Source organism: Podarcis pityusensis (genome assembly GCF_964106645.2).
Source record: "Podarcis pityusensis genome assembly, chromosome: 13".
Taxonomy (NCBI): domain Eukaryota; kingdom Metazoa; phylum Chordata; class Lepidosauria; order Squamata; family Lacertidae; genus Podarcis; species Podarcis pityusensis.
The window spans coordinates 21,913,074-21,939,967 of NC_138038.1; the positions used below are offsets into that span (position 1 = coordinate 21,913,074).

General features: G+C 44.0%; 1 protein-coding gene across 2 annotated transcripts in view; it reads left to right on the forward strand.

Moving 5' to 3' along the window:
* SP6 (Sp6 transcription factor) overlaps positions 1-26,894 on the forward strand; it is a 97,601-nt gene that overhangs the window by 62,545 nt on the left and 8,162 nt on the right. Inside the window, exons 3-4 of one of the 2 annotated variants that reach the window (XM_080979476.1) lie at positions 1,608-1,758; positions 2,026-2,156. The gene's annotated coding sequence lies outside the window, so the exon portion shown is untranslated. Of the gene's footprint in view, positions 1-1,607; positions 1,759-1,968; positions 2,157-26,894 lie in introns of those variants that run through there. The other variant, XM_080979475.1, reaches the window with a different exon arrangement.

Consider the following 26,894-nt stretch of genomic DNA (forward strand, 5'->3'; position numbering starts at 1 on the left):
TATTTTGTTCAGTCCCCAATGCCTGAAATAAAGAATAAAAATCCATATATAATTGGGTATTGTTGCTATTATTACTATTTATCATTTATCTAATTCCCATCAGTGCACGACATACAGTACCAGAAAGGTTGCTGGGTTAAGTTTGTGTGTTGCGCGGAAAACAACAAAGAGTCTTGTGGTGCCTGGAAGACGAACGTATTTATTACGGCATAAGCTTTTGTCGAAACACGAAGTGTAATCCTCAATTGCAGGTACATGCAAACAGGAGGGGGGAATTTTTTAGCACGGGCATCAGAGGGAAATGAAATGCAAGAAATAAGAGTCAGTTACAATTCAGTTACAGCAAAATGTATGCAACATAAGTACAGTAGCCCTTTGCAAGAGCAGTGATAGGTGATAAATCTATCAGCTTGGCAACATGAGTTAATGAAGTTCTGTAATGGTACAGGAAACAGTAGCAGCCCATATTGGGGGGAGCAGAAGTGGCATGAGGCTTGGTTAGGGCAAGGTTGTAGTGAGTTGAGACGCGGTGTCAGGAGGGGTGCTTAATAGCTCCCCCTCTCAATGGGCTGGAGCAGTCAGGAAACCGTTGTCTTTATCCAGCCCTAAATGATTAGAACTGCACTTTTTTGATGAATTGAAATTCTGGCGCTGTGGTCTAAACCACAGAGTGTAGGGCTTGCCGATCAGAAGGTCGGCGGTTCGAATCCCCGTGACAGGGTGAGCTCCCGTTGCTTGGTCCCAGCTCCTGCCAACCTAGCAGTTCGAAAGCACATCAAAGTGCAAGTAGATAAATAGGTACCACTCTGGCAGGAAGGTAAACAGCTGGTCACATGACCTGGAAGCTGTCTGCGGACAAACGCCGGCTCCCTCGGCCAGTAAAGCGAGATGAGTGCTGCAACCCCAGAGTCGTCCGTGACTGGACCTAACGGTCAGGGGTCCCTTTACGCTTAACTTTCCTGTTAAGAGCCTCCCTTTGATGTTTGTTTGTGCAAATATAGCCACAGTAATTCAGTAGCAGTGTGCTGCTGATACACTGAAACGGTCTCCTATTAGGAATCAGGGCTCAAAACTGGGTTTCTTTATATCCAGTCCTAATCTGTTAGCTATTGTGTTTCAGCCCCTGCTTTGGAGGCAAGGACTTGAGCCAATTGATTCAAGCCACAGGAAAAGAGATTTCGACTAAACATCAGGAAGAACTTTCTGGCCGTAAGAGCTGTTCAACAGTGGAACACACTTCCACAAGAAGCAGTGGACTCTCCTTCCTTGGGGATTTTTAATAAGAGGTTAGATGGCCATCTGTCATGTATTTTAGCTGAGATTCCAGTATTGCAAGGGATTGGACTAGATGATCCTCAGGGTCCCAAATTTACAATTCTTTGATTCTGTAAGAGAGAGCCATTAATCACCTGCAGAGTGCACCCTCTAGATAACTGCGTCTGCATCCAGTCCATACATATCTGAGGTTCGGGAGCAGTGCTGCGGAAAGCGGTTGGCTTCTAGGTACGCATTATTATTCTCAGTATCTCTGGTTTTTTAACCACCATTTTAAAGAAAATGGAGCTAATCCAAGCACTCCAGTGTGAACTTCTCATTCTGTACCGCAGAACGAAAACAACAGCAACCAAACATGTCACCGCAGTTAATGAACCGAAGTTTCGAAGGAAGCAGAGGAAAGAGACCACAGCTTTCTGCCTCTAATTATCCTGTTTGTGCATCTGAAAAAAAGTGGGCTCTAGCCCACTCAAGTTGCAACAGGTAACATGTTGATGTGTATATTCCCATCTTACATATGTAATACATATCTCTTTATGTGTGTACGTACTGTCTTTTACAAAGGAGACCCACTGCCAAGGCACTTGTCCGTGACTGAAAGGGTTAAAGTCAGCAGGTAGTGGGTGGGGCTGAGAGGTGGGGTTTGGCTCTATCCTGGCTCCTTCCCTGCTGTGAGTGCTTGAACCAGTCACTCCTGGAGTGGCACTTGCATATACCTGCCTAACTTGCCTCTGACACATTCCCTCTCAGTGCTCTACCGGGACTGCCTTACTTCATTGGATTCTGGATTTTGCTTTGGAGACAGCAACACAATTTGCCTGACAAGCCAATGTGGAAAGACCTGCTGGAGGATCGCTGCTCCTACCAGTCACTCTAAACAAGTATGTAACTAAACTTTTTTTTATTCTCTCTCTGTCTCTTCTTTCTCTCTCTGTGTGTGTTTTGTTTTGGAAGACAGCTCTTCCCAGGCAGATGCTAAAGTCACAGGTGGACCAAGGGTGCCATAAAGTGACCCAAAACTTGGATCACCTTCTACCGATAATGACAGGTGGATAAAATTGTAAAGAAATGTTCTCTAACCACCGCCACCCACCCCATAAAAAGGTAAAGGTAAAGGACCCCTGTATGGTTAAGTCCAGTCAAAGGCTGGGCGACATAATTCATTGAAGTATTGTAATAAGATCTGCCACATACTTAAACGTCCAACTTGGTGGTCCATATCCTGTCATTTAATTCTGTACTAAGGAAGCCCTTCTGCTAGCACTGCTCTGAATTATGCAAACCCTTGAAACCATTTTTTAAAGCAGTTTATAATTTAGTTAGCTGTACTTTTTGTTTAGTGAGGCATTCAAAGCAACGTAGCTGAGCTTGCGACCCTGTGCGCACTTAGGAAAAAGTCCAGTTGAACTCAGGGAGAACATATTTCCAAGTAAGCATGCAAAATATCAAGTTGCAGAAATACCTTTTTAAAATAATGGACCGAAAGACTGATGAAAAGCTGGTTTAGTGCAATTACACAAGTTTAGGAAATGAATAGAATACAATCACATTTTTGACACATTTCAAAATGAGATTTTTTTTAAAAAAAAGAATGCCAGTTTAAAGAAATTATAAGGGGGTATGTGTGTGTATCTATATGAATACAACCAATGCAGATGAAAACAAGGATATATAAATGATATAGGAAGCTGGTTTTTATGTTAAAAAAATCATCATTTTATAAAAAGTTAAGATTTCTCACACTTCAAACCCAGAAAAGATCTGGGTGGTATGTCTCATTTGTGTTGGTTTGATCTGGATATCAAAAGATGCAGCTCTCGTATTTTGAAATTAATCCCATTTTAAGAAGTATCTTTAATGTGGAAAAACAGGATCAACCCAACTGGGTGTCTCCTGGAGAAACAAAACAAAAACCATAGCCTTGAAAGAGAATGATCACATTTCAAAATTAATTTTCTCATTATATTGTGGGGTAGTGGAATGTATATCTGCAAAGACATTAGGAAGTCAGTCCAAGATGAGCACAGCCTCTCCCCCCCCCCCCCCCGCTTTTTAAATACTTTGCAAAAATATTATAAATGAAAGGACTGAATGCAGTCTTATTGAGAATGGCTTCTTTCCTTGCAATCAACAGTCAACATTTAAAATAAGATAGGAATTTGGGGTTTTACTGAAGTCTTGATTTAAGTCCATGGCATGGTTCAATCATTTCAAGATCTTTCATAGGAAGCAACTTATAAATGGAATTAAGTAATAGATAGATAGAAAGATAGATAGATAGAAAGATAGATAGATAGACAGTCAGTAATTTCATGGTTTACCCCAGCCTTGCGCCACCCATATATTGTCACCTACAACTTGTGTGGAGTTTTCTGCTGCTGCCCTGATCATAAACACATTTCTTTGGGAACAAGCACCAGTTTGTTGCACCAATGGGTTAATAAAATTTTAAAGTAAAAAAAATAAAATGGGCATCGGTAACCATGTACATCCACAGCCATCTGTCCCCCGGCTATAATTTAAAAGGAAGAAGATGAAAGGGTGCTGACTCTGGAACGGTTTGCCACTAGCGCCTTCATCTACCATTCTCTGAGTAGTCATGTGGGCTGTTTGTGTGCTGGGCTTCAGGGCCCTAGACTTCGGCCTTGAGGTCCAGCAAGTGTGCTGGCTGGTGCTGATGAGAGTGGTAATCCAAAACATCTGAAGGGCACCTGGTCAGTAAAGGCTGGTTTACCTTACAAGAATCTCAGGGCCTCTTTACATGCTACATTTTTAGGTATATGTATTAAAGAGTATACCAAAAAATGTGAACGTGACATATTTCTGAAAACACATGTCTCATACAGGTACATTCGGAGTGTGGGGATTGGCTGCAGTGCTCTGTTGTGTATGCGCAACCTGGGTTGCCTATTGTGTCCTCTGTGAGAAGCTCCTCAAGCATGGGCACCAAATCCCTTGTCTTGAGCACGGCAGTGCATGCACAGAGTTCTCCTGATCCCACAATTCCCAACGTAATTTGTGGCAGCTCCATGCTTTTCTTGTGGGACCTCGTCACTGTAGAGAAGAAGACTTGCAGGTGAGAATTGGGAGAGAGATGAGAAACACAAAGGTGTATCCTACCTTTGAGGGTTTGGTCTCAGGGGCCAGCCCAACTCAGTCATAGATCTTGTGTTCTCAGTGGTGGCTGGATCAAGGTGGTGCCAGCAGTCTGTTGATTGAATGCCTTCGCGTTGCCCACGAATCAAATTAGGCACAGTTAACTTTTGCTCGTTCTTACTCCTGTGCTCGTGCGCAGCTCTCATTTATCTCAACGATGCTGGCACTGGAGAACCTTTTTCCAGTGAACTTTATCCCATAGCTCAGATCAGATCTGTCTGTGTTCCACCCTGCTGCCCTTAATGGAGAACACCATCTGCCGCCTGAAGCCCTCGCATCACTCTGACTCGTGTTAGGGCCGCCTGTGTGAACAAGGGAACCAGGACTGCCGTGTTGTAACCAGAGAGTTGTTTCAATTTTTAGGTTACAAAAGAATGCCTGTAAAATATGTTTTGTGCTTCATGAACATGACCAATGCGCATCTGCAATTCTCTAGTCAGCTATTTTTGGGGAGGTGAGACTGGCTATGGCTACCTAATTCCTGGATACCTGACTGGTAGCCACAAGCACAGTATTGCTCCCATGTGATAGGGGAAGACATAACTCCCGAGGTAGATTTGTCGGATGTATCTTGGATGATGGCCTACCCCTTTTTGTTTTTCTCCTCTCCCTCTCCCTCTCCCTCTCTTTTTAATTCACTCCAGTTCTCACACACAGAACCAATACATGTGCTAGTTTTGTCCTACTTACACAGGGGTAAATTTCCATGCATGGGAAAGGCTACCATTTGTAATAAGCTTTAATAAGAATTAATAAATTACAGTAGGGTTCAAGGTGCATTGTTCCTATCAACCCCAATAGACTTTATAACATAACCTGTAAAGGAGGCCAGAAGTGTTCGCCACTATTGCAGTTGGGGTGTGTGTGTGTGCCTTCACAAATGTGATGCGGGAGAAATTCAGTTTGGTTTGTCTTTTAATGCGAACCTACCTTATTTGTGCTTTCTGAAATAATATGCAATCTAAAACACAGTTTTGCTTAGACATTTGTGCTTCTCGGGATTTTGTAGTGCACCACATCAACCAAAAACATTTGCACAAAATAGTGTGCATTAAGGGAAAGTATGCAAAAAAAACCACATATATTTTTTGTATACTTTCCCCTAATACAAACTTAATGAAAATAACATGAATGCACTTTATGTTATGGTAAATTGCTTGCAAGAATGTGTCTATTTTGCAAAATGGCATACAAAAATAATTCATTAAGAGAAGTGGGCACTAAAATGCTGTCAAATTTTCGTGGGGACTTTAAAAACCCCACCTCAAATTGATGCAGAAATATGGCGACCTGAATTCTGGACTGGAAAAATTAGAAATGGAGAGAAACAAAAATGGCCAGATTCCTCTATCCCTTGCAAGAGGCTGAGGGAACAGTGACTTGTGAAAGGCCGCCCAAGTCCCATCTGAACTAGATTGTTGGACCACACCAACTCCAAAATGTATGGATGTGTTTCTTGAAATGTATACTTACAACAAGTTTAGAGGTGCTGAGTGTGTTAGCTATTCAGACTGCCCACTGCACTGACGACAAAAAGCACACCCATGTTGCCCCCCGTGTAACAGAAAAGACCTACATTTTCCAGAAGAAGTACTATAGGAAGCAATATAATACAGAGGGACCAAGTATCTGTAGGTTTGTCATCTGCCAAGCTGCCGTCTCGTGTCCTAACAAAATGTGGTCTTTGTGCAATGGGCTGACTTCGTGCCATGCAGAAGTAAAAAGATTTCTTTGACATAGCATCCATACATTTCCACACACGTATGTCTCCATACAGGCAAACAAGAGGCAGTATTGCAGTTGAAAAGACATATTCCAGCAAGGCAAAAACACTGAAGGCCTTCACTTAGATAGGCCAGTGAGCAGTGAGTCTGGGGAGACAGTCCTGACCCGAGAGCTGGATAAAGAGGCCTGTGGGTGGGTCCAATAGGATTCATTCAGAACCAGTTCACAGCCAAACAAACACACTGGGAAGGCAGGACATGGAAAGCTTGGCCCATACAGTGTGTGATCCACCATGCGACTGCTTTTGCTGTACGCAGAACTAAGCCTAAAACTGCTTGAGCACTGATGTAATGAATGTGGGTTCAGCTTAGGTTGTTCCCCATGATTCTTTGAGGACAGAGAATCATAGATTTGTAAAGTTGGAAGGGACTTTGGCAGTCATCTAATCCAACCATCTGCAATGCAGCGACCTTAGCTAAAGCATCTATGAGAGATGGCCGTCCAACCTCTGCTTATACACCTCCAAGGAAGGAGAGCCAGCACCTTCCACAATTCACCGTCAAAGAGCTCTTGCTGCCAGAAAGTTTTTCCTGAGGTTGAGTCAGAATCTCCTTTCTTATAACTTGAAGCCATTGCTTCGGGTCCTACCCTCCAGAGCAGGAGAAAACAAGCTACGAATCATCCTAAAAGGGGACAGCACAGATTATTTCCACAATATATTTCCACACATTTAGCAATATTTATATTTCTCATCATAATGGGGAGACTGTAGCCTGGTGACCTGTGTGCCTGCCTGCTCAGTCTGTTGTCCTGGTTGGTACTAACCAATGATAAGCAACTATCGAGGCAGCTACTCTCCCTTCTTAGGGGAATTTCGTTTCAAAGCGGACTTCAGCTGGGCAACCCTTCAAATACAGGACTGGAAAGCAGGGCACATCACTACCGTATTTCAGTACAGTGGTACCTCGGGTTACAGATGCTTCAGGTTACAGACGCTTCAAGTTACAGATTCTGCTAACCCAGAAGTACAGTTGTACCTCGGGTTAAGAACTTAATTTGTTCTGGAGGTCTGTTCTTAACCTGAAACTGTTCTTTAACCTGAAGCACCACTTTAGCTAATGGGGCCTCCCGCTGCCGCTGCGCCGCCGCTCCATGATTTCTGTTCTCATCCTGAAGCAAAGTTCTTAACCTGAGGTAATATTTCTGGGTTAGTGGAGTCTGTAACCTGAAGCGTATGTAACCTGAAGCGTATGTAACCCGAGGTACCACTGTAGTACCTTGGGTTAAGAACTTTACCTCAGGATGAGAACAGAAATTGTGCGGCTGCGGCGCAGCAGGAAGCCCCATTAGTTAAAGCCCATTACAAACCATCGGTGCAGGTGGTGTTTTGAGCAACGTGAGAACATAAGGTGAGCCTGCTGAACCAGACCAATAGCCTGTCTAGTCCATCATCCTGTTCTCACAGTGACCAGTCAGATTCCTGTGGAAAGTCCACAAGCAGGACATGAGCGCAACACCTGCGATTCCCAGAAACTGACATTCGGAGGCATGCTGGAGGTAAAACCTAGCCATTGTGGCTAGTAGCTGTTGTAGAAAAAGTAGCAGGAAATGGTTCCTGCCCCCGAAAAGCTTACAGTCTAGTGCAGGGTGACAACAGCAGGAGAAACATGGAGGTAGAGGCAAGAGTAAACAAGTAGAAGCTGTTTGCTGGATGGCGCAGGGCCGCCATGCTGGCTTCCCAGGAGGTGGGGCAGTGTTGCTTTCTGGGAAAGATTCCTGCATTGCAGGGGGCTGGACTTGATGAGCCTTGGGGTCCCTTCCAACTCTACAATTCTATGATTCTAGATTGTGGGGTGATTGGCACTTTACAAAAGCTTGTGTGCATTTGCAGCACACTGATGTAACTGCTGGGAAGCTACCACTGTGGCTCTGCCTCACTTGTTGAGCCACTTCTGCAAACGGGATACTTTCATTAAGTTTAGCCATTTTTATGCCCCTTCCCCTAATATACCTTTTCCTCCCACAATGCCACGGCTCACAAAAAAAAGCAAAACACAGCTGAGCACACACAGGCTTTGCTTCAGTTGAATATATTACACTTTGAAACCAGATTACATTCCCACTGAAGCTAAGGACTCTTCCTGGTTGCTGCTAATTTTGGGTGGGATTCAACAAATTCAGGTTATGCAATTGCAGGTGATTGCAGAATATTGCACGACAAACCTGCTTCCACGAAGGATTGGACTTTTTGAGATAAAGAAAGGGAAAGGAAAATGCATCAGAAAGCGTGAGATAACACTTGCCTTGACACAACATCATCTGTCCTCTCCACAAACTCGTCAATAAATAGCCGATGTTGTCTAACCACTCTGCAAACAAACACGGATGAATGTTTAGTAAGCAGGTCATCTGGAAGTGACCTAAGTGATGGCAGTGCCTACCTTGATTTCAACATCAAGAAGCTTTTTCTAGAGCCAATCCATTATTATTATGGTGATGCTGGTTGTGGTGAGATGTGGGGAAGTTAATGGAAGACTGTAACTACCCCTCCTGTGGGCACATGTGAAGGGACTTGGTGTTTCTTTGTCCGGCAGAATAAAATGTGGCCATCCAATGGGTGGGAAGGAACTAGGTATATGCTGAAGCAATCACATATATAGTTTGCCACGCGGCCAGAGTAGGAGTGTGTGGGAAGGACATAAAAGCATTATCACTCAACCCATATTTCCCCAATTAAAAATGGTTGAGCAATCTAATGATCTGTGTTGGATGATCATAAGAACAGACTCTACATAGCTCAACTTTCTCTGCTAGAAACGTATTCTAGTTCCCAAGACTGGTCTAAGACACTTTGGTGCAGGGCCAGGTTTAGGTTTAATGAGGCCCTAAGCTACTGAAGGTAATGGGGCCCTTTCTTTATATGTCCAGCTGTCCTTTGTCAACAACAAATTGCCGCTGTTTTTTGTGTTGAATATATGCTATATGGTAATTTATGGACCTAATAGGTCCATACACAACACAAAACACTGTTGCTGTATGTAGGTTTTATTTCTTTGTTTATTATCTTATATTTTGGAAATGTACATCCAGGTTTTTTCCTTTAAATTTTTTGGGGGGCCCCAAGAGAGTGGGGCCCTAAGCTATAGCTTGTTTAGCTTCTACGTAAATCTGGCAGTGCTTTGGTGCCAGAGCTACAAAATCCAAATAGCATCAACCTTTCTCTAACACAGGGCACAGATTCTATTCCCATCAGTACCCAAACCCTGATTTGTTTTCTTTTGATGGTTGCCATGTTTTCTCTGGCTAGTCACTAATTTTGGGTGGGATGAAATCATATGCCAGCAATTTCATGTTGCACAATTATAGTTAATTGGGTTAATCTTGTAAATGCACTTCCTCAAAAGATCAGAATGTTTGTAGTTAGGAAAGTGACAGGGAAATGCACTAGAAAGTGTAGGATAACGCTTGCTTTGATTTGCATCATCAAACCTCTCAATGAGTGCTTAGTAAACAAGTCATCCAGAAGCACCCTTGGTCACCATTGTCAAATGATACGGTAGGTGCATGTTATATGTGCTTCTGCAAGTGTCTACGGACAATTTATCTTTCAGTTAGAGACTGTGGCTCAGTTTCAAAATTCAAGCACATTTTTCCAATTAGTGTTGTGAACAGATTTAGACTTGAGGTTTGTTTTAACAGACTACTAGAGCAAGACTTTCATGTACTTACTTAATTAATTGATGAAATATACATGAAAGTTGCAAAACCACAGGTGCAGTCTTAAAGGATCCTGATGATGGGACACTTTCTCTTTTAAATATGCTACTGTAACAACTTAATGAGCAAAACCTACCACTATTTGCTTATTGTCATCCCTACTAATTAATTGAGAGTGCAAAATTTAACCTGCCATTAAGGCTTCCAGACAGTCGCACTGATCAGTTTGATTCTAGCCCTGACTGAAAAAATAAAACAAAGCCTGTTTTGTTTAATAATATATATTAGCCCCATAGAGGTTTGACAGTGGTGAGGTATCAGAGAGGCTAGGTAACAAATAATGATGAATGAGAGCAAAATAAGGTAAAAGAACTTAAATTCTGTTTTTGTTGGGTATGAAGATGGGAGAGGAAGGAAGCTTAAGTAAAGGTTTTGCTTAAGAGATTGACTTTGAGGGGTAATGTGAAGGGAGGAGAGAGGTGTCACAATTCTACTCAGGGACAGGGAGCGCTCCAGAAGTCATTGGACTCTAACTGCCATCAGCCCCAGCCAGCATGGTCACTGTTCAGGGATGATGGGAGTTGTAGTTGAGCAAATACTTGAGGTCCACAGTTCCCAAGCTCTGATATAAGTGTTCCAGGAGCAAATTCTGGGACTGAAGGGCAGGAATAGTGAATGGGCAGAGCTAGTAAAGAGAGCACATGACAGCTGATGGTGGTAGATCTGGAGTAATGGAGGTCATGAGCAGGGATATATTGGGAATAAGGTTAGAAAGACAGGGCAGGCCATAAACACCTTTAGAGGTAAGGATATGGATTTGTGCTAAATGCAGGAGGGGGTGGGAAGCTCGTAGCAGGGATTTGAAGAGGCCATCATGCAGGTGAAGGAAGAGAAACCAGTGGCCCTTCAGACGTTGTTCGACCATCATCTCCCACTAGCCCCAGATAGCATGGACAATGGCCCAGCTGATGGGAACTGTAGTCCAACAACACCTGGAAGGCCAGAGCTTCCACATCTCTGATATAGACAGAGAGAGGGGTGAATTGTTGGGCCAGGAGAATTCTAGGCTGAGGCAAAAACTGAAGGATTGCAAGAAGCAGCCAGGAAGAAGAAAACTGTAGTACCCAAGATGGGCATTAAGGAGGTGCCTATAAAAGGCCCTGTTCTTGCATTAATATAAAGGAAGAGGTAGATAGTGACATTCTGTCAGTAGAAAAATAAAGAGAAGTGGAAGGCTTGGGAAGAAAGATGAGAACTTCATATTGGGTTGGGCCCAGGCTAAGTTGGTTGTATTTGGTTTCCATCAAAATCCATGGGATTTGTAAAGTTTGTAAAGACAAATTGCTCCCATTGATTTTAGTGGAAATGAATGCAATGAGTGTAGGGTCCTTCCCAATGAGTGTTTCTTGTAGGGTTGGTGCTCCTAACGCATGCAAGCTTCCCACCCCACCCCAGTGTCCACATAATGTCATTGTCATCAAAATGCCGGTCCATATCCCTGCCCCCAATTTAATTCAGATTTATCTCATCTGGGGGAAATCCACTAAGTTAAAACAAAACAAAACACCTATGGCCAGGTACCTATTTGCACCATCTCAATAACCCATTTACGATATTAAGCCTTAATCTGGAAGCACCCTAAGTCTGGATCATTGCGATTCGTTAAGGACCATGCCTAAACCACTTACATATGAATGTGTTTCATGCCACTCCTTGTTTAAATGTGCTTTCATGCCTGCCATGTGCACAGTGTCAGCAAGCACACCAGATGCACGTCCACCCAGGCCACGAATGTCTGGCATGCCAACACTGAATGCATATGGACTAGCGCAAGTGAGAGACGCATGCTAAGGAGATGGGAGTGGCGTGAAATGCTTACACCGGTGAATATTTTAGCTGTAAACATGTTTAATTTGAGTCTGAGGTTGTGGGGAAGGCCCGTAGCTCAGTGGTAGACTATCTGATTCGCATGCAGAAGATCCCATGTTCAGTCCTTGGCATCTCTGGCTTGGGGCTGGGAGAGAACCGTGTCTGAAATCATTGTCAGTGAGAAAAGACCGTACTGAGTACTGACCTAGATGGGCCAACAGTCTGTCTTGGTCTAAGGCAGCTTCCTGTTTTCCTATGAAAAGACATCAAGGATAAAATATCAGAAAGGAAGATGGAGGGGAGAGAGGGTGGGAGTTACACTTAGGTAGACAGACATAGCTGAGGACCAACAGGAAGCAGCAGCTGCAAGGGGTGGGATCTGGGATCAGAACCATGGTGTACAAGAAGGGTGTTAACCCTTTCCTTCCATACCGTGTTCCCAATGAAACACACACACACACACACACACACACAAAGCTGTTACTTGCATTGAGCCTATTGGTACCAATGGAAGCTTCTCTCGCAATGGAAATAGCAACTTTGAGGGTTTCGGTGTGTCAGAACTGTGGGGAGGGAAAGGTGAAATTCCCTCCATCCTCAGCCTGATCTGGTCACCCCTAGTTACTATTTCCTTTTTTAGTAACAGACACATAAGTAAATCACATGTTTACCATTAAATATACTTTGGCTCTGTTAGACTATAAATGGTATTGCAAACCTAGTACAGCCTTCCCTGGGCTGATGCTCTCCAGATATGGTCAACTTCAACTCCCAGTAGCCCCAGCCAGATGACCAATGGTTAGGGATGCTGGGAGCTGTAGTCCATGTATGGCTTAGGACATAAGTGTCCACCCGTTGGCCCCTCAGATGTTGTTGGACTGCATCTCCCATCAGCCCCAGGCAGCACAGCCAAAGATCACGGATGATGGAAGTAGAAGACCATTAACATCTAGAGGGCCACAGGTTCCGTATCACTGGCTTGCTCTGTTATACACAAGCATGTACCTATTTAATGAGAGTAAAAGAAGAATACCAAGAAAGTGCAGTACAAATGTGACAGAAAGTGTGTAGATTCAAGCCATAAACTTTTACAATGGACTGTGCTTGTAAAACTCAATGATCCAAATAACCAAAACATAAAACCTGTTAGTCACATTAGCTATGTGACTATTTGGAACAAATAGTCTTTCTTTGCAGATATGTGTTCCTGTATGAACCTCATTTTATATTTAAACACTTGTGTCCTTCAGGTGTACCCTGAGCAACTCATTTTAAAATTTAATAGAGCTGAGCCACAATACTGTAATCGTTTAAAATTGTTATTAGAGTTCAAGAACCCTTTTAAGATGCTGAGAAACCTCACCTGCACTCTCTCTTTTTGCACTTTAAAAAGCATAAACAACCAAAGATGCAAAATGATTCATGAATCTGTTGATCTTTAATTCTAGTTTAAATGCATACCATCACCATCCCTGTTTTATCAGATGCAACAAATTTGTGCTTCTATACCAATTTAATTATCATGACTTCCACACAAGAATTCTGGGAATTGTAGTTTGGTGAAGATGCTTAAAATTCTGTGTTAAGTGACCCCTAGCCTCCATTGCAAAACAACAGTCTCCAGAGATCATTGGGGAGAAGGATAATTGTTAATCCCGTTCCAGTCTGTGCTATCCATATGCCTTAATTAGACATCTCAATTTCTGCTACATCACACTTCTGGCAACGTAAAGTGTCCATTTGAAAAGGAGTGGGGGTTTTTTGTTGCCACGCATTTCGTTCTTTAAGAAATGCACAAATGTATTAATAAGTGTCATAAATGTTATTTGCTTCTTTGGGTGCATGTGGGTCCCTCTGGAGAAAGGCGGTGCTTCTGTTCTGAGAACATTGCTGGATTAGAGTGCTATGTGGCTGTGCAAGAGTTATGGGCGCCCATTGCTTTGTAATATGAAAGGAGGCAAATGACGTCCCTTCCTCTCCCTTTGGACTTTCAAAATGTGTAAATCTTCAAGTGGAAGCCGTGAATCCAAAGCATGTACACTTCACCACAAAATAATTTAATCCAATTAAAGATACCATCAAGACTACACTTTAATCTCTGCTGTGGAGCTCAAATTGAACTGAGTGTTTTGTGGCCTGCACATGAGGTTTAGCTACATTTAGGATGAATGTGCTTTTTAGATTTTTATCATCTCTTCATCCTGAATGCTCAGAGCAAGTAATCACACTGTTAAAGTGCAACCAATTACCATGCAAGACAATTAAATAATACTTGCGTTTTTACCTTTCTAGTGTTTTAGGAACATAAGAAACACCCTAGAACATTGGTCCATCTAACTCAATATTGTCTATACTGACCAGCACCTGCTTGGTAAGATTTCAGGCAGGGAATGTTGAACCTAGGTGACATCCACACCCATACATTTAAAGTGCACAGCTTCCACTAAAGAATTCTGGGAGCTGTGCTACAATTCCCGGCACCCTTAACAAACTACAGTTCCCAGGATTCTCTGGTGGAAGCCAGGTGCTGCAAATGAATGGTGTGGATGTGTCCCTGGAACCTCTTATGGAGTGTGTCAGAGACCTGGAGAAACTTGGCTTCCCTTTGCTGGAGAATGGTCAGAAAGTCTGCTTTACAGAGGACAGCCATCACATCTCTGCGTGAAGGCATTTGAATTGATGTCCAGTCCAAATCCAGTTTAAAAACAAAGAACCCTAAGTTCTAAGACCTGCAGGCTTTTGAAGTCGCTTGCCAGCAGTTAGAACTCAAACAGCAGACTAAACAGGCACACAGACTGTGTTACACATGGGGGCAGACTTTGGTAATATGGCCCCCTGAGCAAGGACAATATTTGGTGCCCCCCTCAAATATTTCTTATTTTCACAAAAGTTCCTTCTGGTACTGATGCTTTTTAAAATGAATTTTCTTAGTAGGTACCTTATAAACATAGGTGTTGTTGTTGTTGTTTGCTCCCTGCCCCCAAGTTTGGCGTCCTGTGGGAGGGAACGGCCAAAACCTCCAAAATCCAGCGCTTGTATATGCTAAACCTTTAACACAGCACATTTGAATAGCATTATTTTCCTCAAATAATTCTGGGCACAGTAGTTTGGTAAGGGATATTGGGAATTGTAATTTTGCGAGGAGTAAACAATCTTTTGTTTTTTGAGCAGAGGCTGGGAAGCCTGTGGCCCTTCAGATATTGCTGGACTCCAGTTTCCATCAGGAACCACCAGCATGGGCTATGGACAGGGATGATGGGAGTTGTAGTCCAATAAAATCTGGAGGGCCATGGATTCCCCATAATTTTTAGAGGGCGTGTTCATATTTCAAATCAAGATTCAGCTTTGAAAGGGAAACATTCTAGTGTGAATAAAAAAATTTGGATACCTGCCTTCTGATGATGCTTGCCATCTGCACTTTTTATGCATACTTATTTTTTTTTTTTAAAGCTACTACCCTGGTTAGTAGCTTTTTTAATTGACTAAAAATGTTGGGTGGTTTGTTTGTTTTAAAAATATTACTCTTATCTGAGTAATAGTTTAATGGTGCAATCTTGAAGAGTAAGTCCCATTGAGTTAAGTGGGGCTTACTCACAGGTAAATGTGAATGGGATTGCAGCCTAAATCTTGCATGCTGCCTGGAATACCTTGATGGTCCTATGTTGCTGATGGTAGGAATTTTATGCTAATGGAGCAGCCACCAAGAAAACCTCTCCAGAGGTCTTCGTCATTTTAGACTCACCTTAAGGTCGCAACGGGATATAGACGAGGATTTGGGGAATTTTATCGCACCCTGGCTTGGAGGCTCTGGGCAGGTTGCAACATAGATTCGAAACAAACATAAACTCCCAAAATAGAACACATGAAACACGGCAATAAAAGCCTACAAAATTCAAGATTTAAATAGCCCAACAAGCCAGCCCTAATCATGTCTTATGTAGAATCTCTTTGATCTTAAACAAAAAGGAAAGAAAAATAAAGTACATTATAACCCATGCTAAACTTTAGGGTTTTGATGGGTAATATATTTTAACGATATGATGTGACTACAGCAATTTAAAATTTATTTAATGATCACAGCGGGGTAAGACTCATATACATCTTGAGTGAAACTCAGTTATTACTGCATTGGTGTTTATACATCAGTGGATTGCATTTTCCCACCAGCCAGGCACTACAGTTTTGCAAATGGCAATCCGTCATGTGTACATTTATCTGCTGGTGGTGATCAGTCTGCTTTGTACTTGTTTTAAAGCAGTATTTTATACCCCACTTTTCTCCTTCAAATGAAGGTGCCCAAAGTGCCTGTCTGTGAATAAAAGAGCTTAGAAACACAAAAATATGCACAGAAAAAACATTATAAGAAAAGCCCACATCAAATGGAATCAAGGCAGCTGTAAAACTGGAAAAATTAATAGAAGCAACCAAGAACCAGCCTAACATAAAAATCAAAGCTCCGACTTTCGGAAGTTTGCAGCTGCAAATTCAGCTGTCACAGGAGACAGAGGTGAAGAACTTGCAGACTGCAATCCTTCTGGTCTAAAGCACTCACTCCTGTCCTGTTGCATTTGTCATATATAATGGCTGAGATCACAAATGTCCCACATCTGGGATGTGTGCCAGTTCACATTTGTAGCCTTTTCACACACGACTTAAAGCCTAGCAATATTAAATATAAACATCTACATTGGTCAGAATTCTCGTTTGCATCTCCAATACCTTCCTCATACTTTCTCTCCCGCTTCAACATCAATCAGACATTTGCAGAAACAGCAGGAAAGGTGATCAGAGGCAGTGTAAACCTCAGCTATGAAACACCCTTGCATATTGCCTAATAGCAATTCCCAGTTGGCTCACTTGTGGAAGCTGAGAAGAATGGCTAAGCGCTCTTTATAGTGCTATTGGAAGATCAAAGATGAGTTATGCTATCCCTTCACTGGCTTGTGCGTGTGAATCAAAGGGAATTGCCTACAAGATGAGAGATGAAGGCTCTTTGTGGTTGCACCTAACATTCTTCGGCACAACAATTAAAAGAAAAGATCATAGTCTAAGTTGAGGGTGATCTCACAAATGACTAAAAACTATAAATCCTGGTAGTTAAAGTTATTGGAGCGGGGGGAGAGATCTTAAAACAAAGAAGGTGTTTCTTTAAATATAAACCATCCTGTATCTGATGAAGGAGGGTGTATGCTTCTTTTGAACAAGCCAAATGAGAAAGTCGCTTCTTAGAATCTGAGGCAAAGAATCCCCTAATAATTATTGGCATATCTAGGGTTGCCATATTTCCGGGAATTCCCAGACATGTCCTCTTTTAGCAGTCCCACATGCCCATCCAGGGGGACTTTTACATTTTAAAGCACATGCCCTGGATTTGGGGTTTTAAAAAATTGTGTTTGTGCGGATAGTTTTGGTTCAGGCTTGGGCAGCTTAGGCTTGGCAGTGGCAGAAGCTCAACAGTTTTTTGTGTCCAGACTTTTACCTCTTGAAATATGGCAGCCCTAATATGAGCCTCAAACTATTACTAAGATTATTTGAATCCTCTGGTCAGATTATAGCATAAACAGGTCTAACCCCACAAAAGCATTTTGCCATTACATGTGATTGCACAACATCATGCATATATTCTAGCCGTCCAGCTGTTCCACTACGAACAATCTCTTACATCCCCTGATCAAATAAATGCTGATAGTAGATGTTACTGAACACGTTTCAACCGCAGCTTGTAGAACCAGATCCATTATGGAATTAAGCATTTACTTAAACATTCCTTATTTCTTATCACAGAGCGCTGATACGACAGATGAAAAGGGCAGGCAGGGAGCAGTCTTTGTTGCTTCTAGATGGGAAATGTGTACTGCAAATGGTTCCATTTGCACATCTAGCAAGTTAACTTCCACCCATTCTCATTTTTCGGTCATTAATATTAATTGCTACTCTGTGATTTGTTGTGCACGCTAGGGATGTGCAAATCGGTCCATTTCACTTTTGCAGTTTCTCACTTGTCCAATGAGTTTTTATTTATTTATCAGATTTTCCATGGTAAGGCTGGCATTTTGATGATGCCACGTGGTGTGGATGCTGCAAACAACAACAACAACAACAAACCAACAAAACAAAACCCTATGGCTTTGAGCAGCAAAAATTCCAGAGTAATCTCTCATCTGGAAGTACCTATAATGTGCAATATTTGTATGGACATGTGTATACATGTGGTAGAGGGAAAGAGCCATGGTTTCAGGATAAACCATTGAATAAGTGGGGTTCAAAATGCCTACTGTGGCCTACTCATTTAGTTTATGCAGAAATACGAGCTACTACTTCTCCTTTGACAAAATGTAGGATGGCCTGGTTTTAAAAAGAACCCCCTTTTGTTTTAAGAGGCCTTTTGTCCATGCCCCTAAAAGTGTTTCTTTCTGTCCAAGCACTTGGATGGTTTCTACAGTTGGTCTGGCCCTGAACATAAGGACAGGGAGCTTATTTTTACGTATTTATTTTATGTTGTTTAATATCTTCTTTTAAAGGTAAAAAACGTTCTTCAGCCAGTTTGCAAAACAGGTATTACACACACAGAGTATTATTAACTTAAGACATCAGCATTAAAATAACATTCTAAATCAAAAGCAATCAATCAAACTCCTGCAGTTTGCCACACTCCAGTGCCCCCTTCAAAGGCATGCTACTAGTATTGTGCAAATACCGTAATAGTGGCTGCAAGTGTCCCCCACTTGTGTAGGCACCAGTTCTCCATAGCTCATTTTTAGAGTATGTGTTGCCCTGGTGACAGTCTTGCAGTGCCACCACATAAGGTAAAAGGTAAAGGACCCCTGAACAGTTAAGTTCAGTCAAAGGCGACTATGGGGTTGTGGCGCTCATCTCCCTTTCAGGCTGAGGGAGCTGGCGTTTGTTCACAGACAGCTTTCCGGGTCATGTGGCCAGCACGACTGAACCACTTCTGGTGCAACAGAACACTGTGATGGAAATCAGAGTGCATGGAAACACCATTAACTCCCCCCCACAGCGGCACCTAATTATCTACTTGCACTGGCGTGCTTTCGAACTGCTAGGTTGGCAGGAGCAGGGACCGAGCAACAGGAGCTCACCCCATTGTGTGGATTCGAACCGCCAACCTTCTGATCGGCAAGCCCAAGAGGCTCAGTGGTTTAGACCACAGCTGTACTATAAATGAGAATGGACCCATAGAGTCACAAATGGGACTGAGAACTCCATTTAGTTAGTAGAACAACCTAACCTCTCCTGTTGATCCTGGCTTTCTGGCCCACACTCCCCATCTTGGTATTAGTCTCTGTTCTGGTGCCTCAAGCCATATTCTACCAGCACAGGCGCTACCACCAAAATGCCACCACTGTCTCAGGCTGTGTATACATTACCATGTACTCTGGCTCCAGCATGCTCCCACTGCTGGTGTTTGAAGCCAAGTATGCATGACATCAGCCACAATTCGTAGGTGTCCTGTAGGCTGTAGCTTATTGAGAAATACTCCTGTTTGATTCCTCAAACCAGCTTGCATCCCATTAGAAAACGGGAGCTTTGGGTAAATTTAAGGTGTGTACATTTCAGGTAGCCATTGTGGATGCACAGATGACCACTTCAGCAAAGCAGTTTGGAAACAAATCGGGTAATGGGTTTACTCTACATCCTGACTCCCTCTCTGGTGTGTGCAGTGACTTCAAATGCAGTGTGTGGGGGGGAACAACCTTCCTGTATTTCAAGCTGCTAATGTGTACATAACCTTAGACACAGTGCAGCATATTTTCAGGAGCTCTGAGTCCTGTGAAAACAGGGCAAGAGAGCCCTAGAGGAACAGGGGCCATCAGCCAAAGGGCGTGTGTATCTGAATCTAAAGGAGATGGCAATCACAGATGGTTCACATGATTTTAATACTCCGCAGCCATACCTGCTTAATAGGTTTAGCATTTGCCCATCATCTTTCTTCATTACTGACGTGTCCTAAGGTGATAGCAGTTTAAAGCATGCCTTGTATGTGAGGAATGAGGAGGAAGGGAGAGGGAAGTGTCAAGGTTTCGATGGTTATGCTGTCAGAGGCAGTATGAAAAAATTGCACTAAAAGGCTATGAATTTACGAGGATTTTGTAGAGGGGTGTGTGTGTGTGTGTGTTTTGGCAAGTTGCTGTCAAAAAGGGAGAACTTAATTTTAGATTGGAAAAATGAAAGTCTGGGAGAAGCTAAATTGGTAGATCCATCCATTCCTACCAACTCTATGGTACTACTGATTATCCCCCAGAGATCTGCCATTGGATCCCGATCTACCTTCTGTCAGCCTCTGTTGTGGTTATGCTTCTAGAGTAGGCTTTTGAATTTGGGTATTATGCATAGATCCTGTATGTCTCTTGCTAGCAAGAGGTACTGAGCCAGATAATTGCTACTGTGTGGCTTCCAAACTTCAGTACCATAGTCATGTCTGCAGTAGGAAGATTAAGCAGTGGATACGCTTTCAAGTTTTGTTTTGTTTTTTAAAAAAACTTCCATTCTGTATATGTGAGAAACAGTGTGCATTCTTAGGGAAGTTGTGCCGTTGTAATATCAATCACCAGCGCTACATAAGTTTTGATGCCAAGTGTACTTTCTTACGAATGGGAAGTACATTCCATAAATCCACTAATTGCCACCAGCTGGGCTTAATCCTGTGATTTCCATGCACCTCAACGCACCAATCAAAAGCTGTTTGGAGGGGTAAGTAAGGCAATTCAGAGCATGCACCAGATCACTACAGAAACCCAATATAAGTAGTTTATTAAGTAAATAAGAGAGAGAAATGATATGTTGCATTATTTATTTATTTATTAAATAATAATAATAATAATAATAATAATAATAATAATAAATTTTATTTATATCCCGCTCTCCCCAGCCGAAGCCGGGCTCAGGGCGGCTAACAACACTAAAATAGTGCAACATTATAAAAATTAATTAAAATCAAAATTGATGGCAACCATAAACTAAAGTTTTGTAAAGGTTGCCAAAGGAGGGAGTCAGGCTGCGCCCTGACCAAAGGCCTGGTGGAACAGCTCTGTCTTGCAGGCCCTGCGGAAAGATGTCAAGTCCTGCAGGGCCCTTGTCTCTTGTGACAGAGCATTCCACCAGTTGGAGCCGCAGCCGAAAAAGCCCTGGCTCTAGTTGAGGCCAGCCTAACCTCTCTGTGGCCTGGGACCTTCAAGATCTTTTTATTTGAAGACCGTAAGTTCCTCTGTGGGGCATACCAGGAGAGGCGGTCCCGTAGGTACGAGGGTCCTAGGCCGTATAGGGCTTTGAAGGTTAAAACCAGCACCTTAAACCTGATCCTGTACTCCACCGGGAGCCAGTGCAGCTGGTATAGCACCGGATGAATGTGATCTCGCAGCGAAGACCCCGTAAGGAGTCTCGCTGCGGCATTCTGCACCCGCTGGAGTTTCTGGGTCAGTCTCAAGGGCAGCCCCACGTAGAGCAAGTTACAATAATCCAGTCTGGAGGTGACCATCACGTGGATCACAGTGGCTAGGTCAGGGCGAGAGAGGTAAGGAGCCAACTGCTTAGCTTGGCGGAGATGAAAAAATGCCGCCCTTGTTATAGCTGCAATCTGCGCCTCCATGGAGAGGGAGGTATCGAAGATTACACCCAAACTCTTAACGGACGGTGCTGGCACTAATTGCACCCCCGCAAGAGATGGGAGTTGCCCCCTCAATCCCATATCGTCCCGTCCCAGCCAGAGGACCTCTGTCTTCGAAGGATTTAACTTCAACCGGCTCCCACGTAACCATCCAGCCACAGCTTCCAAGCATCTGATCAGTGTGTCTGGGGCCGAGTCAGGATGGCCATCCATCAACAGATAGAGTTGGGTGTCATCAGCATACTGATGGCAGCCCAGCCCAAAACTCCAGACAAGCTGGGCGAGGGGGCGCATAAAGATGTTAAAAAGCATCGGGGAGAGTATCGCACCCTGGGGCACTCCACACACCAAGGAGTGGCGGGATGACAATTCCCCCCAAGCGCTACCCTCTGTCCCCGACCAGAGAGAAACGAGCGCAGCCATTGAAGGACTGTGCCCTGGATCCCCACGTCGGCAAGGCGGTGGTCCAGGAGTTCGTGATCGACCATGTTGAAGGCTGCTGACAGGTCTAGAAGAATCAGCAGCCCCGACCCACCTCGATCCAGCTGCCTGCGGAGATCATCTGTTAGGGCGACCAGAGCCGTCTCGGTCCCATGACCAGCGCGGAAGCCGGACTGGAATGGATCCAGAGCCATTCCATAAAGCATTAAAATGGCAGATCCTAGACCAAAGGAGCCTTTTAAAAGGATTGTGTGATCTGCATGTGACCCATGAGGTTCTCCGAGTGAACAAAGGCAAATACCAGTGTTGCTTCCAGATGATCTTTTTCTAAACGTCGTGCAAACAAATCATTCTTCCTGACTGATTTGCGCAAACCTTTTTCAGGGAGGTTATGTGGCTATATGTTCAATAGGTCTTACTCCTGTGTAAGTGTGTTTTGGATTGTGGCCTAAGGCTAACCAAACGGCTGCTTTCATCATGACTAGGAATTTGTTTCGGCAATCTTCCCTGCATCTCCAGTTCAGATGTTACACTGCTTGCAGAACTTGCACAAGCCGTTATTTAGTGGGAGGCAGGGTGTTACCTGAGCCAACTGTGATAACATCTGCAGTGCCTCATAGTGAGAGAGAGTAAAGAGGGACTTGAATGATTTCTCCTTTTGTTTGACTGGGAACTTGATGCATCCAGTTGTATAGATGAGTAATTGGCTGGGGCTTAAAGATCTAGGATCGATCATTATTTCTGTCTCACAGACTTGAGCCACGCTCTGTGTTTTTCGCAATAGACTGAGCAGGGCACCATATGACCTTGGAAGGGTGGCTAAGACCACCAATTGTGTACATTTGTGTACATGTGTGTCTAGTGGGTGTATGGCTCAAGGTCACTGGGTGACCTTGGGCCAGTCACAGCCTCTCAGCCTAACCCACTTCACAGGGTTGTTGCAAGGACAAAATGAAGAGGGTAGAACTATGTACAGTGGTACCTCAGGTTACATACGCTTCAGGTTACATACACTTCAGGTTACAGACTCCACTAACCCAGAAATAGTGCTTCAGGTTAAGAACTTTGCTTCAGGATGAGAACAGAAATCGTGCTCCGGCGGCGCAGCGGCAGTGGGAGGCCCCATTAGCTAAAGTGGTGCTTCAGGTTATGAACAGTTTCAGGTTAAGTACGGACCTCCGCAACAAACTAAGTACTTAACCCAAGGTACCACTGTATACCACTTTGAGCTCCTTGGAGGAACGGTGGGATATAAATGTCATCGTCAACATCATCATCGTAATTTTATTATTTGTACCCCACCCATCTGACTGGGTTCTCTCAGCCACTCTGGGCAGCTTCCAACAGTAAAAGCATCAAACGTTAAAAACTTCCCTATACAGGGCTGCCTTCAGATATCTTCTAAATGTCATATACCGTATATACTTGAGTATAAGCCGACCCGAATATAAGCCGAGGCATCTCATTTTACCATAAAAAACTGGGAAAACTTATTGACTCGAGTATAAGCCGGTTCACCACACCACAAACCTGGTGGTGGCGGCAGTGGCAGAGGAAGAACAAGCAGCCCCAAAGGGCTGCTTTCAGGCTGCTTGTTCCTCCGCTGCCGCCACTGACAGAGGCAAAGGCGGAAGAGGAGGAAGGAGCAGCCCGAAAGGACCCTTACTCAAGTATAAGCCAAGGGGGGCTTTTCAGCATAAAAAATGTGCTGAAAAAGTTGGCTTATTCTTGAGTATATACGTTAGCTGTTTATCTCCTTGGCATCTGATGGGAGGGCATTCCACAGGGTGGATGCCACTACCGAGAAGGCCCTCTGCCTGGTTCCCTGTAACTTCATGTCTTTCAGTGAGGAAAACCACCAGAACGGCCCTCGGAGCTGGACCTCAGTGTCCAGGCTGAACAATGGGGGTGGAAGTGCTCCTTCAGGGGGCTGAGACAGGTCAGTTTCACAGCCCAGGGCAGAAGCACACTTAGGGCAGTGTGACCAGGTCCCCAGCACTAGGCACCAAGCTGCGGAGGGCACCTCAGGGCACCACAACTTTGATGTTGTGCACATGCAGAACAGAAGCTGAGTGCCAGGGAGTGCCAAATTTAGGCCTTGCGCAGGATGCTGCTGCAGTTTGAAAGACCATAGGCCGTCCCTGCCCAGGGTGGGGTTTTCCCTTCTCCCATTGCACCATTTCCATAGAACTGGGGAGTGAGTCACACTGCCACACAGCACAACATGGAATTCTGGGATACTCCATCAACTTTGATGCTATCTGTCTCTTCGAAGCCATGCAGCAGCAGGAGTAATTAGAATCTACAACTGTGAGCCCACTACCTTCCTCATCTCCTCCTTTTCTTTTTCTTTTCCCTGACTGCATCCTTGCCCTCTTTGAAATTCTTCCTCTAGAGACCCAAACTGGGGAAGGGGGAATTCTAATTGATATTTGCAGATTGACAGTCTCTCATTTTTTGACTCTACCACATTTCCCATTCCGTATGCAGATACAGTGGTACCTCAGGTTACATACGCTTCAGGTTACATACTCCGCTAACCCAGAAATAGTGCTTCAGGTTAAGAACTTTGCTTCAGGTTGAGAACAGAATTTGTGCTCCGGCAGCAGCAGCAGGAGGCCCCATTAGCTAAAGTGGTGCTTCAGGTTAAGAACAGTTAAGAACATTCCGGAATGAATTCAGTACTTAACCCGAGGTACCACTGTACATTTAGCTGCACAGGATGCTAAAGTACTGAACTTGGCAGGTTTATGTGTAGTAGGATTCCCTCAAGAGGTTGCACATTTCAGTGGGAATTTTGCAGACGGGGACATCTTGGGGGAAGGTGCCCAGTGAACCAGGCCCCCTATCTATACATTCTGCCCCCCCCCCCCATTAATGGCTCTTAAAATCTTCTGCCTAAGTTAGCTGTGATGTGCTGGTAAGCGATGCAAATGTGGTTAGCCTCTTAGACCTCTAGCTAGCATGTGTTGTTGGTGCTCTATGTTAAGTGCAATTGCAGATTTGGCACAGGGAATTCCTCAAACACGACCCACTTAGCTGCATCTGGTAGTCACCTTTAGTATGGTGGCGTTCATGTTACTTGACTGGCTACTCCTAAACGTCATAAAAAGTTATTTATTTGAGTTGTATTTCCTTGTCCTTCCGCCCAAGGCATCAGACACAGCAATGATGAAACATTAAAAACACAGCAACTAAAAGCATTTTTAAAGGTTCTGTTTTAAAAGTTTTTTTCCCCTGTAAAACAATTAAAAACATTTTCAGCCAATGATTTCAGGGTTGCCAGGAGCAGTGTCTTTCAGCCATCAAATGGCTGGGGAAACAGGAATATTTTTTAATTTCTCCTGAAAATGAGCACTGAGGGAGATAGATACGCCTCAGTAGGGACAGCAGACTACAAATGGGGAGAAGCCACTGAAAATATAACCAGCAACCAGGCAGCCCCCAGTGGCTGACTATTAACAAGACTTCACTTGCCTATCATAGGATCCAAGATGGTTGTTACTGGGAAAGGTGCTATTTTAGGTGCCATTTGGAGTTAATATGCTAGTACTGTTGTCTTTGTCCATGGAGTTTTCTTGGCAGGGATACTGGAGTGGCTTGCCGGTTCCTACTCCAGGTAGATCATGTTTGGTCAAAACTCTCCACTATGACCTGTCCGTCTTGGGTGGCCCTGCATGGCATAGCTTATAGCGTGCTCTGGTCCACGGGGTCACGAAGTGTCGGACACGACTAAACAACAACATGCTAGTACTAACACCTTGAGTTGGGCCTGATAGCTCACTGGCTGCCAGTGGAGTGTTTTCAAGACCAGTGACACATGGTCCAATCTGACAGACCGCACTGGCAGCTACAAGGGCAGCTCCACATACAGTGCATTGCAGTAGTCCAGATGGGAGGTCACCAAAGCATGGGCAGCTGAAGCCAGGCTATCCCAATAGGGGTGTGGCCATTGCTAGTGAACCAGCCTAAGCTGGGCATAAGCACTTACTGTATAGCACACATAAGCCACCAGAGTATACTCCCAGAACATGAACCTGTCCTTCAAAAGGAACGTAAGCTCTCCCAGGGCAGGTAATACACCTAATTACCAGAAATGGAAACGACTGTGGCCTTCTCCTTGTTCACCACAAGTAATGGCCTGAACAGATGTACAGTGGTACCTTGGGTTAAGAACTTTGCATCAGGATGAGAACAGAAATCGTGCAGCAGTGGCAGCAGGAGGCCCCATTAGCTAAAGTGGTGCTTCAGGTTAAGAACAGATGTCCAGAACGAATTAAGTTCTTAACCTGAGGTACCACTGTATCTGCAAAGCAAAATGGTCCTCGTGTGAGAGAGCCCAGGGAATCTCCTAGCTTTCCCCACTTCGAATTGTAGTTTCCCCGTCACTCCTCTTTTTAATTTAGGTTTGTTACCATTCACATGGCAGTACAATTCACTCTGGCTCAAGTACACTCTCGCCGCTGGTATCTGAAATCATGTGCGGAGGATAACCTTGGCCACGATCCATATCTATCCTGCAGTTTCTTGAGAAATGCTGCTCTTTGATCCAGTTCTCCTCAAAGCAGCTTCTCTCCGGTTTGAAAACATAAGCCGTGCTCACTTTGCGGTTAAGCCGAGGTGTGTGCATCTGAGGCAGCCGTTGCGCATGCGCCAATGGCAGCCCATCGGCAGATAACAGCTTCATGAACAGGAGTCTGAGTGGGGCTGCAGGCACAGGGAACCCAAACAGGCAATTAGTACCTGGTGAAGACATTTCCACCTCCTCTCTGGTGTGTACATAGGGTTGCAAATATGACTTGAAACACAGCATGCAGGTGATGGAATGACCTTGTGATTTATGCTGCTAATGCGTCCATAGCCTCGAAGTGACTTTTAAGAAATGATTTAAGAATGCACTTAGACTAGAAGCATTCTTTCTTTAGAAAAAGCAGCCCTGAGCTCCTAGTCTGTATCAAGAAGGGCTTTAACCCTTTGCGTTTTGTTTTTCCACTGAAAATCTCCCCAGAATTTGCTCTTTGCCCCTATTCCCCCCCCCCACTTGAGCCCATTCAGAGGAGCAGTTGCAGTGGGAAATGGCAGAGGG